Source organism: Chlorocebus sabaeus, chromosome 8 (genome assembly GCF_047675955.1).
Source record: "Chlorocebus sabaeus isolate Y175 chromosome 8, mChlSab1.0.hap1, whole genome shotgun sequence".
Classification (NCBI taxonomy): domain Eukaryota; kingdom Metazoa; phylum Chordata; class Mammalia; order Primates; family Cercopithecidae; genus Chlorocebus; species Chlorocebus sabaeus.
In genome coordinates, this window is record NC_132911.1 from 81,685,034 (window position 1) to 81,698,002 (window position 12,969).

The 12,969-nt window shown below is 34.8% G+C and overlaps 1 long non-coding RNA gene across 1 annotated transcript in view; it reads left to right on the plus strand.

Annotated features, from left to right (window-relative positions):
• The first annotated feature begins 557 nt into the window (after nucleotides 1–557).
• Nucleotides 558–12,969, plus strand: part of LOC140712318 (uncharacterized) — a 212,704-nt gene continuing 200,292 nt past the window's right edge. Inside the window, exon 1 of the long non-coding RNA XR_012093849.1 lies at nucleotides 558–631. This is a non-coding gene — a long non-coding RNA (uncharacterized lncRNA). The remainder of the gene's footprint in view (nucleotides 632–12,969) is intronic.

Sequence of the window (12,969 nt, forward strand, 5' to 3'; positions counted from 1 at the left end):
AACTCTACTCCTTGGATTTGGGGAGAGAATATTTATCTTCCCAATTAAATTACTCTGCAAAAGAGTGACAACTCTCACAACTCTTGTGCCAGTCTTATTTCAACATCCACATTTATACTCATAGCTTTCTGCAAATCCTTTGGAGAAGTTGTTTGCCCCATCTAATGATTGCTTTCTTTGATGCCTGTTTTCCCCAGCTTAGGACCTTGATCATATTTTTAGTACAAAGCAGATTTTAAAAAAAATCCACATGATATCTTGCTATCTGTGAATCACTGTTAAATGTTTGCTCTTCTCCCGTAAGATTTACCTTAAGCAGGAGTTGTTACTTAATTTAATAGTGGTGAAAAATAAATACCAATAGTGACCTTTTATAAAGTTTGTCTTTTATGTATATAATTATGATGATTAAATGTATGTGTCAATTGAAAAGGTATTTTTGGATGAGATTAATAGTTAAATTGTGACCTTTGGGCAAAGCAGAGTCCCTTCATGATGTGGGTGAGCTTCATCCAATCAGTGGAAGGCATGAATGGAGCAAAACACCGGCTCCCTAAGCAAGAGAAAAGTGCCCATCAGTAGCCTGCTGGCACAGCCTGTAGATAACGGACTTCCCAAGTTTGAATATTATGTGAGTCAAGTTCTTATAATCTCTGTCTCTCTCTCTAATGATTCTATTTCTCTGGAGAACCCAGACTAATACAATAATTAAGAAAAAAGGTGCTCAAATATATTGCATCGTATATTCATTAAAATATACAGGAGATCCAAATTAATTTTTCAGGTTAAAATTACTTTTCATTTTCAACCTATTCTATAATAGAGTGCTGAATTTCTAATTAGTGTTTCTCTTTAATTGGAAGGATGTCAGAGCACTAGTTTGATTTGTATGTGTGCCTTTGACATACAGTAACTGTAGACACAAAAAATGTCAAATATTATGAAAGAGGTGTACAATTATTTTCTCATAGACTTTATATTTAACATATATGTGTATACGCATATATAATACATACATACACAATATCTTATATAGAGAAATACATATAATACATATATATAATGTACAGGTATATGTTTTCTATCTAGTCCTAGTGTCTCAGAATTAACTTCATATGAAGTCCACTTCAGAGGAAAGAAAAATCCTCACAAAGACTGGCCTGCCTTTGGTGCTGTCTTTAGGAGACTCTGTTTTTCTGGTAGATTAATGAATTACTAAATTATTATCAGTGAAAGTTTTATGTATGATTGTAGACAACTACATAGAGAGAAAGTCTTATTAGACTTTTAGTTTCTATCTGTATATTTTTGAATGTTCTTGTTGTTACCAGTATTATTTTTAAATTTCCTTTCTTCCAGATTGCTCTAGCAGACGCTGTGAACTTCTCTAAAACTGACATAGAATACACTTAAATTTGGCCATGACCTAATCTAAGACTCCTTCTCAAAACTGAAATGTGAATTAAAATTATTAGTAACGGTTAAACATTTATAATTTGTGACAGTGCCCAATACCTTTCATGAGGGAATGTTGGAAAACAAATATGATAACAAGGTGACTAATAGTTTGCCTAGATTTTAATTTCAGTTTCTGAGCAGGAATGAAAGGCTATCTCATGCCCTTATATTGTATTGTAATGTAATCCTGCAGAAAGAACATTGACTTGATAAAGTAACAATCAAAGAGTTTCTTTTTTGAAACTCCGGGAAAATAATATAAAATTATAATTAGTTAACATAATAAAAAGGCAAAACTGAATATTAGGTACACTGTGGTATACACGTAAATTTTTCAAGGTTAGATTACTATGCATTTTTGAATAGAAAAATAAAAATAAAAAGTCATGTTTCACAAACTGTACCCAATAATTTAAGAATAATAATTATAATTGTACTTTTCTTTTTTGGAAAGAATCTTCATTAAGTATGTAAAATTTCAAGAGGAGTGCAAATGTTGGAGTAGTAGTATTTTAAGATTAGAGTAGACAATTATACCAACATAAAATAGAACAATGTGTTGAGAAACTCAAGAAGCTTAAAATAAAATGTTATTTACTCTTTATCCAAATCTAAATTTCTACTTCAGTCAATAACATATAATCCTGAAAAGCACTATCATATATACATGTTGGTTTTCTTACCTCAAAGTTAGTTTCATTTTTAAAAAACTGTATTATACACACTTCCACAGCCTCTTCAATGACCATATCACGCAACAGAGGAGATATTTTTACCACAGATTAACCAACACTTATCCGTTATTACCATTCAGTCCATAATTTACTTAAGAGTTGCTCTCAGCACTGTAAATTTTGTAGGTATGATGAATTCATAATGACATGTTACCATCATTATAGTATTATACAGAACAGTTTCTTTTCTCTGAAATTTTACAGAACAGATAATGAGATCCAAGTTTTCAAATATTTTTTTCATAAATAATGGCTTTGGTGTTGTTTCTAAGTCACTAAATAGATGTACAAAAATTGTAAAAATACAGCTTCAACAGGGATCTTGCTACAATAAATTACATAAATTTAAAATCTAGCATATTATAGTGTCTTGTGAAACAAATATCAATGAACTGTAGCTATATGAAGACAGATTATTGTTTAACAACAAAACTTCTGAGTGATTAGGATTCCAAAATCTGGAATGCCCTTCATAAGTGGAAATACATTTCTCATTGTGTAAAATTAAGAAGTTCACAAAGTAAGAAATGTTAGTAAGCTGATTGGAGCCTGCTTGATATTTGAAGCCTCTTATATTCTTTAAATTTTATGATTCTGAAAAATGAGATAAAAATATATTATTTTAAATACATAAATATTTTCTTCACTACCTTGTCTCTTGACTGACTTTCAATTATTTTTTCGGTAAACATTTATTGAATGCATACACTGTGCTTTTTGGTGAATATATGGGAAAGAAAAATAAATAGCTATGGAGTATGATTACTTCATACTATTTTTAATATTTATAAATTCAAGTTATTATATAACAAACTATAAGAATTTATAGTTAAGATGGAAGACAGACATTTTTATAAATTATTCATAGACATCCTGATAAGTTTAATACTAAAATAATATTTTTGGGGGAGCCCATAGTGAAGAAAACAATTTCTGCTTGTATAAATAATCATCAAAAATGGTGAAATTACATTACTTCTGAAGGAGTATAGATGCAAAGGAAATAATATTTCAGGATAAAGCAAAAGATTAATGAATGGGATAATAACAAATCTACATTTAGAAAATGATATTACAGTATGGGGAAGATAATAGGAATCTAAGGTGAGAAAAAATAACAGAATTAGTCCAATTAGAGTTCTAATTAGTATAAATAGTAATAACAATGAGAGTCAGTGGAATATTGGATACAACACAACCTGTTCAAAGCCTTTCAGCTTATGCTTATGCTGAGCATTTATGGAAACTGCAGAACAAGCAGGGTGGACAAAATGACGAAGCTCCCTTTCTCACCATTTCTCAGTCAAGGGTTGTGTTATCTCGCTAGGAAGGGCAGGCCCCCAGAATTTTTCATTTGTTCTCTTGCAGCTACAGTGTTTCAGAGGCTGAATTTTAGGTGAGTGCTGCTAAGAGGCTGGACTTCATTTCTCCACCAAATACCCACTTCTAGAGCAGAGGTTCTAGCCCTCACAATGGTAGATTGAGAATATTGTGACACTGATTGGTCATATCCCAAATTGCTCATAGGGCAGAGGTTTCACACTAGATGAAAGCCAAGAAGACCAGGGATTACCATCCCTCTAAAATGCTACTCACGAAGCGTTGGCATCACATCAATAGTCGTGGGTCACTTTACCTAATCCCAGCTATGGAAAAGTAGCCCAGAGATTTTTTTCCCCCAAGTGTATATGCAAGTTATAAGACCAAAGAGTTCTGAAGTGTTTCCTAAAGAAAATGCCTTTATTTGAAACACAGCATGCATAGATGCACTCTTTATGATGTAATAGCAGAAAAACAGGGAAGATGAAGAAGAGGTTCATAGGAGTTACATTTCTGTATTTTACTGCAGTTACAATAGCAGAGATTTGTAGATTCTGAAAATCTAGATATATATGGTAAGTCTGAGAGAACTAAGAAAATAACAACACATATATAAAGAAGTAAAATGTTACACTATAAAATATTTGCTATGCCAAAGAAAGTAATAAAAAGAACAGAAAAAAAGATGGTATCAGGTATAGAGAAAATAAATGCAAAACAACAAAAAGTAAATCCAACTGTATCAATAATAACATTACAGTCAAAGGATAAAAAAAATAATCAAAAGACTAACATTGCCAAATAGGATTATAAAAAGAGAATTCAATTATATGCTCTTTACAAGAGACATCCTTTAGAATAAAAACACCAGAAGTGGAATGCAAAAGGATAGAAAAATAGATATTATGCCAACAGCAACCATAAGAAAGCTGCAGAGCTTATACTAGTGGCAGATAAGATAGACTTTAAGTCAAACATTTTAACTAGAGCAAAAGAAGTACATTCTATAATGATGAAATAGTCAATCCATCAGAAAGGTGTAAAAAAATATATGCACCAAACAACAAAGGAAAACTCCAAAATATAGGATGCAAAAACTAACAGAATTGAAGGAAGAGTACAATAGTAGTTGAAGACTTCAAAACCCTACCTTCATTAATAAAACAACTAGGCAGATGATCAACAAAATAACAGATGACTTCAACAACACTACAAACCAACTAGAACTCACTAATATCTATGGAACACCACCTAACAATCGCAGAATATACCTCTTCTCAAATGTACATGCAATGTTGTTCTACAGAAATATGCAATACACTGGCCAAACAATAAGTCTCAATAAAATTTTAAAAGTTGGTATCATACAAAAGTGTTACCCTGATCACAGTGGAATAAAATCAGAGATAATTAACTGAAAGAAATTTCCAAAATCCACAAATACGTTTGCAATAAAAAAAAAAATCATATTCCTAAGTTACAAAAGGAAAACACATAAGGTAAATTATAAAATACCTGGGATGAATGACAACGAAAACAAAACAGATCAAGATATAAGATGTAGTTAAAATAGAGGTTAGAGGAAAATTGAAAATGGTAAAAAGGTTATTTTAAAAAATAAAAAAGGTTTTAAAACATAATCTTAATGAACTGGAAATATAAGACAAGCTAAATTATTAGAAAGCAGATGGTACAAGAAAATGAAGATCAGAGTGAAAATTAATGAAATGGATGACTGTTTATATATATAACTATATATATAAGTTTATATATAACTATATACAAGTTTATATATATATAACTATAAACAATACAGAAAATCAACAAAACAAAAACTCAAGTCTATAAAAATATGAATAAATTTGGCAAATTTAAACTAGACTTATAAAAAAAGTGAAAATTCAAATTTCTAAAATCAGAAATGAAAGATCATATGTTATTACCAACCTTACAAGGGTGAAAAGGGATACTAAGAAGATACTCAGAGAAAAACTATGCCAAAATTTAGAAAACTTAGATTAAATCAATAAATTCATAGACACAAAATACAGAATTTGACTCAATAAATGATGTAAAATAGAAATAGATCTGTAACAAAAATTCAATTGAATTAGCAATTTTACAACATTCCACTGGAAAGCTCATTGCCCAGATAGTTTCATTGTAAATTCTACCAAATATTTTATTAAGAATCAGTATAACTTCTTTGCAAACCCTTCCAAAAATAAAAAAACAAAAACAAAAACAAAAACAAAAAAAAAAAAACTGCTATTTTTATGAGGCCACTGTTATCCTGAGAAGAAAGTTATAGATTAGTATTTTATGAACAGTGATGCAAAAATCCTCAAAAAAATATTACTACATAGAATCTAGAAGAATATGAAAAGGATTATACAATATGACCAAGTGGAATGTATTTCAGCAATGCAACATCAGCTTAACTTAAATGAATTATTGAAATGCACCATATCAATAAATAGAAGACAAAAACTGCATGACTATCTCAATAGGCACAGAGTAAGAATTTGACAAAATTCAACACATTTTATCATTTAAAAAAATCACTGAACCCATTAGGAATAAGAGAAAACATCCTGAATATAATAGTGTACCTTGAAAACTCACAGATAAAATCACACTTGATGGTGAAAGACCGGAAGCTTTCCTCCTAAGGTTAGGAACAAGATAAATGTGTCAATTTGCTACATTTCTAGTAAATGTTACACTAGGGGTTCTAACCAAGGTAATTAGCAACTGTTAAAAAGTATTCAAATTGGAAAATAAAAAAAAAATAAAACTATTCACAAATGACCTCATCTGGTACATAGAAAATCCTGAGGATTTTGTGAAAAACTATTAGACCTAATGAATGAGTTCAGCTAGTTTGCAGGATCCAAGAAAAATGTATAAAAAAGATTGTGTTTTTGTGTAATATACAATATTTTAAAAACTTGTAAAATTATACAGAAACAGTTTCTATAATCGCCATGTACAATCTGAAAGTGCAATTAAGAAAACAATACCAGTCAGGTGTGGTGGCTCACGCCTATAGTCCTAGCACTTTGGGGAGCCAAGGAGTGTGGATTGCCTCAGCTCAGGAGTTCAAGACCAGCCTCGGCAACATGGTGAAACCCTGTCTCTACTAAAAATACACACACACAAAAATTTACCTGTACATGATGGTGCATGCCTGTAGTCTCAGCTACTTGGGAGGCTGAGGCATGAGAATCACTTGAACCTGGGAGGTGGAGGTTGCAGTGAGCTGAAATCGTGCCACATCACTCTAGCCTAGGTGACAAAGGAGGAGAATCTGTCTCCAAGAAAAAGAAAGGAAAGAGAAGAGAAGAGAAGAGAAGAGACGAGACGAGATGAGAAGAAAGAGGGAAGGAAGGAAGGAAGGAAGGAAGGAAGGAAGGAAGGAAGGAAGGAAGGAAGGAAGGAAGGAAGGAAGGAAAGAAGGAAGGAAAAAGAAAACAATACAATTTATTACAGCACAAAAACGAACAATACATTTAACAAAATAAATGCAAATCTTATTATCTGAAGACTTCAATATATCATAAGAAATGTGAGCAGCTCCAAATAAATAGAAAGATATCCATTTTAAGAAGCAGATGACTTAATATTGTTAAGATGGAAATATTCTGTAAATTTATCTTCAAACTCAGTGCTAGCTTTATCAAAATATCAACTGGTTTCTTTACAGAAATTGATAGTTAGATTATGAAATTCACATGCACAAATCAAAGGGCCCAGAGTAGCCAAATAAATATTGAATATGAAGAATAAATTTGGAAGACACATTTTCCAATTTCAAAGGCTACTATAATATTAAAAACTTCAATAATCAGGAGAGTGTGTTAGTGACATAAAGATCAACAAAACCTATAGTAGAGAATTTAAAGTCCAGAAATAAGTTCTCACATTTATTGTCAACTGAGTTTTGTAAAGAGCATCAAAACCATTCAATGGGGAAAAATAATGTCTTAAAAAATTGATGCTGGAACAACTGGATATCCACATGCAAAAAATAATAATTGGACCCTAACTTATGCCATTTATAAAAATTAAATTAAAACATTAAACCACAATGAGATACCACACCAGTCAGAATAGCTATTACTAAAAAGTCAAAAAGTAACAGATGCTGGCACTGGTGAGGCTGTAGAGAAGAAAACAGAAACATTTATATACTGCTGGTGAGAGTGTAAATTAGTTCAGCCATTGTAGAAATCAGTGTGGTGATTTCTCGAAGACATTACATTTACTAAAATGTAACGCAATAGCTAAAACTTGTATAAGAAAATATGGATCTAAAGCTTTGCTAACTTGATTTAGGCAACAGATATCTTAGATGTTATACCAAATCATAAGAAATATTTTTAGGACAGGTGACGTTGGGAAGAAATGGGGAGCAATTACTGTTATGTGCAGAATTTCTTTTTGGTGTTAAGAAAATATTGTTTCAAAGAACACACTCTTTTGATTGTAGTGATGATTGTACAGTTCTGTGAATATGCTAAAATAATTTAAAATGTATACTTTAAATGTGGACTTGTATGTTATGTTAATTATATATGAATAAAACTGATCTAAAAATCAGTGAGAAAGAGAGAAAATAACATGCATAAATATTTTGAGTGTAGAACTTAAAGGGACACATTTTCCAAAAAATTGAGAAATGTGGTAATGAGAAAAATCTAGGATTGCTCCCAGTAAATAGACATTCTCATAACTAGGATGGAAAATTCAGGAGAATAAGTTGGGAGGAGAGTTATTACATGATTTACTTCGGATATATTGAATTGATGGAAAAATAAGAGAGTTTTAAAAAAGGAAATCGAATGTGGAAGTTCCTGGAAGAAATAAATAACGGAGGGGGTCAAGCAACATAAAGACATGTGGTGTAGCTTGAGCATGGACAGTAGAAAGTGAGTGGTTCGTTATGACAATGAAATGGTCTTGTAGACATGACAATGAAATGGTCTCGTAGACAATGTTAAAGGTTGTGATGAATTTTAAGAAAGAGGTTGATGTAATCAGAATTACAGTGATGAATATTATTTTGGCTGCAAGTGAAAGATGGGCTAGGTTATGAAAATTAAGGTAGATCAATTAAAAGGCTGCTATAACAAGACTTGAGAGATGGCAGTGTTATGAACTAAAATAGGACAGAGGAGATGAAGAGAATAATAGTTTTAAAAAATGTGGAGGAAAATGTCTAGATAGAAGCCTTCTAGAGAATAAAACTTCACTAGAAGTTCTTCCTCCCCACAGGAATACCAAATTGAACAACTATCCACACACACACACACAAAAGGTATCTTTATAAAGACCCAAATCAGGTGAGAAATCACAGTCCTTGATTTTAACTTCATGTCACAGGAAAAGGCACTGAAAAGGGTAGAAAAGTGTCTTGAATTGCCAGTGCCACCCCTCCCCAATCCTCAAGCAACGGCTGCATGGCACACAGAGAGAATCTCTGGGCTTAGAAAAAGTAGAGTACGGAAATTGGAGGACTTTGCATTGAAGCTCCATGCAGTTCTATCACAGTGGAAAACAGTACTAGGCAGAATTTATCTGGAACTCACAGAGGGAGCATTTAGTGGTCTGGAATGGGGACCTCAGAACTCTGCCCACTGCCCTATCCTACTGTGACTGAGTTGGTATCTAAGTTGCAAGACAAAGTCTTCTTTACTATTTCCTCTCCTCTCTTCAAGCAGAGAAAAGGGGCCTTAGCTCTAACTAGAGCAATTGTCCATCCCAGTACTCAGAACTTGAGTTTCAGCAAGCCTTGCCACCATGGGCAAAAGTACTCTGGGTTAGTAAACAAACTTGAAAGACATGCTAGCCGTTAAGGATTGCAATTATTGGGCAAGTCCTCATGCTGTGCTGGGCTTGGAGCCAGTGGATTTGGTGGTTCCATGACTCAATGAAATACCAGCTGGGGCAACCAAGGACTGCTTGTGCCACCCCCTCCCCAAATCTCAGGTTGTGCAGCCCACAGCTCCAGAGGAAACTACTTTTCTTTGCTTGAGAAAAGGTGAGGGAAGAGTAAAGAGGACTTTGTCTTGTAACTTGGATACCAGCTCAATCACAGTAGGATAGGGCAGTTGGCAGAGTCCTTAGTCCCTATTCCAGGCTAGCTCCTGAATGAAACCTCTAGACACACTTTTAGCCAGAAAACAACCTGAAGCCTTGAAGGAAACAACCCAGTTTGGGCAGGAAACTAAAGAATCCTTGGGGCCTATCCTAATAAAGACCTTTTGGGCTCTGAATAATCACCAGTGATACCCAGCAGTACTCACTATGGGCCTTGGGTGAGACTCACAAATGTGCTGGTGAGAGGTGACAAATGTGCTAGCAGCCCTTACTCTCAGCGCCTCCTCGGCCTTGGCCTCCACTCTGGCGGCACTTGAGGAGCCCTTCAGCCCGTAAGGGCACCATGGGAGCCCCTCTCTGGGCTGGTTGAGGCCGCAGCTGCCTCCCTCTGCTTGCCCGGGGGTGTGGAGGGAGAGGCACCGGCGGGACCTGGGACTGCGTGCCGTGCTCCCTGGCCAGTGCGAGTTCCAGTGGGCGTGGGCATGGACTAGGAGGGCCCGCACACTGAGCGGGCCAGCAGGCGTAGCAGGCCCAGGGCAGTGAAAGGCTTAGCTCCAGGGCCGGCAGCTGCGGAGGTTGCTCCGGGTCCCCCAGCAGTGCCAGCCCGCGGTGCTGTGCTCAAATTCTTGCTGGACCTTAGCTACCTCCAGGCAGCTCCATGTCTGAGCTCCCCGCCGAGGTGGGCTCCTGCGCCACCCAAGCCTCCCGGAAGGGTGTCACGCCCTGCTCCCTGACGCCTGATCGCATCACAGCCCAAGGGCTGAGGAGTGCAGGCGCGGCTCTGGACTGGCGGGCAGCTCCACCTGCAGCCCCTGAGCAGGATCCAATAGGTGAAGCCAGCTGGGCTCCTGAGCAGATGGGGACTTGGAGAACTTTTATATCTAGCTGGAGGATTGTATGTGCACCAATCAGCACTCTGTATCTAGCTAATCTGGTGGGGACTTGGAGAACTTTTATGTATAGCTAGTGTTGTATATCCTTCAAATGACAACACAAGTTCTCCAACATGAGTTCTTAGCTGAAGTGAAAGAAATACAATTCAGAATATGGATTAAAATGAAGGTCATCAAGATACGTAAGAACAGCAAAACCCAACGCAAGGAAACTAAGAATCACAATAAAATGATCCAGGAGCTGAAGGATGAAATGACTGGTGTAGAAAATAACCTAATGGGTCTTACAGAGCTAAAAGACACAATACAAGAATTTTACAATGTAATCACAAGTATTAATGGCAGCATAGATCAGGCTGAGAAAAAAAATTCACAGAACTTGAAGAATGGAATCTGAAATAAGACAGTCAGACCAAAATGAATGAATGAATGAATGAATGAATGAATGAATAAATAAATAAATAAATAAAAGCAGAATGAAAAAGAATATAGAAGAAATTCAAAAAGTATGAGATTATGTAAAGAGCTCAAATCTGCAAATCATTGGCATCTCTGAAAAACAGGGGCAGAAAGCAAACAACTTAGAAAACATATTTCAAGATACTGTCCATAAAAACTGTCTTGAACTTACTAGACAGACCAATAGTCAAATTCAGGAAGTATGGAGAACTCCTACAAGATTCTTTACAAGTAGATTATACCCAAGACACACAGTCATTAGATTTCCCAAAGTTAAAATGAAAGAAAAAAGTTAATGGTGGACAGAGAAAAATGGCAGGTCAACTACAAAGGGAACCCCATCAGACTAACAGCAGACCTCTCAGACGAAAGCCTAAAAGCCAGAAAAGATTGGGGGGCGGGGGGGCTATATTTAACATTCTTAAATAAAAAAAAAAATTTGAACCAAGAACTTTATATCCAGCCAAACTCAGCTTCCTAAACAAAAGAGAAATAAGATACTTTACAGATAAGCAAATGTTGAGGGAGTTCATTAATACCAGACCTGCTTACAAGAGATCTTGAAAGGTGTACTAGTATAGAAAGAAAAGACTGCTACAAGCTAATACAGAAACACACTTATATGCACAGACCAGTGGCACTGTAAAGCAACCACACAAACAAGCCAGCATAATAACTAGCTAACAACACAATGACATAATCAGATTCACACATATCAATACTAACCTTACATGTAAATGGACTATCTGATCCAATTAAAAGAATCAGAGTGGCAAGCTGGAAAAAAAAAAGAGAGAGAGAGAAAAAGTGATATGCTGTCTTCAAGAGAGTCATCACACATGTAATCACTCATTGGAAAAATAAAGGGATGGAGGAAAATCTATCAAGCAAATGGAAAACAGAAAAAAGCAGGCATTGCAATCCTAATGTCAGATAAAATAGATTTTAAACTAAAAAAGATCAAAAAAAGACAAAAATGGGCTTTACATAATGGTAAAGAATTCAATTCAACAAGAAGACATAGCTATCTTAAATACATATGCACCCAACACAGGAACACCCAAATTCATAAAGCAACTTCTTAGAGACCTACAAAGAGATACATTCTCCCACACAATAATAGTGGGAGACTTAAGCACTCCACTGATAGTATTAGACAGATCATGGAGGCAGAAAATTAACAAAGATATTCAGGAACTGAACTCAACATTGGACTAAATGGTTCTGATAAACTTCTAAAAACTCTCTACACAAAACAACAGAATATACATTTTTCTCTTTGCCACATGGCACGTACTCTAAGGCTGACCACATAATCAGACATAAAATGATTTTCAGCAAATCCAAATAACTGAAATCATACCAAACATACTGTTGGATTGCAGCTCCCCCCCCAAAAAAAAATAGAATTCAAGACTAAGGAATTGCTCAAAACCATGAAACGTATGGAAATTTAAAAATACGCTCCTGAATGAATTTTGGGTAAATAATAACATTAAGGTAGAAATGAAGAAGTTCTTTAAAACTAATGAGAACAAAGTTACAACATGCCATAATCTCTGGGACAAAGCTAAGGCAGTGTTAAGATAAAAATTCATACCACTCAATGTCCACATCATAAAGTTATAAAGACCTCAAATTACTAACCTAGCATCAAGACTGAAAGAATTACCGAGTCAAGAACAAATCAACTGCATAGCTAGCAGAAGACAGGAAATGACCAAAATTAGAGCCGAACTGAAGGAAACTGAGACACCAAAAAACGATTCACAACATTAACAAATCCAGGAGCTTTTATTTTTAAATAGTAAGATAGATGGGTTGCTAGCTAAGTGAATAAAGAAGAAAAGATAGAAGATTCAAATACACACAGTTAGAAATGACAAAGGGGATGTTACTACTGACCCCAAGAAATAAAAATAATCATCAGAATCTACTACATACACTCTATCCACACAAACTAGAAAACCAATAAGAAGTGAATAAATGCCTGGACACATATA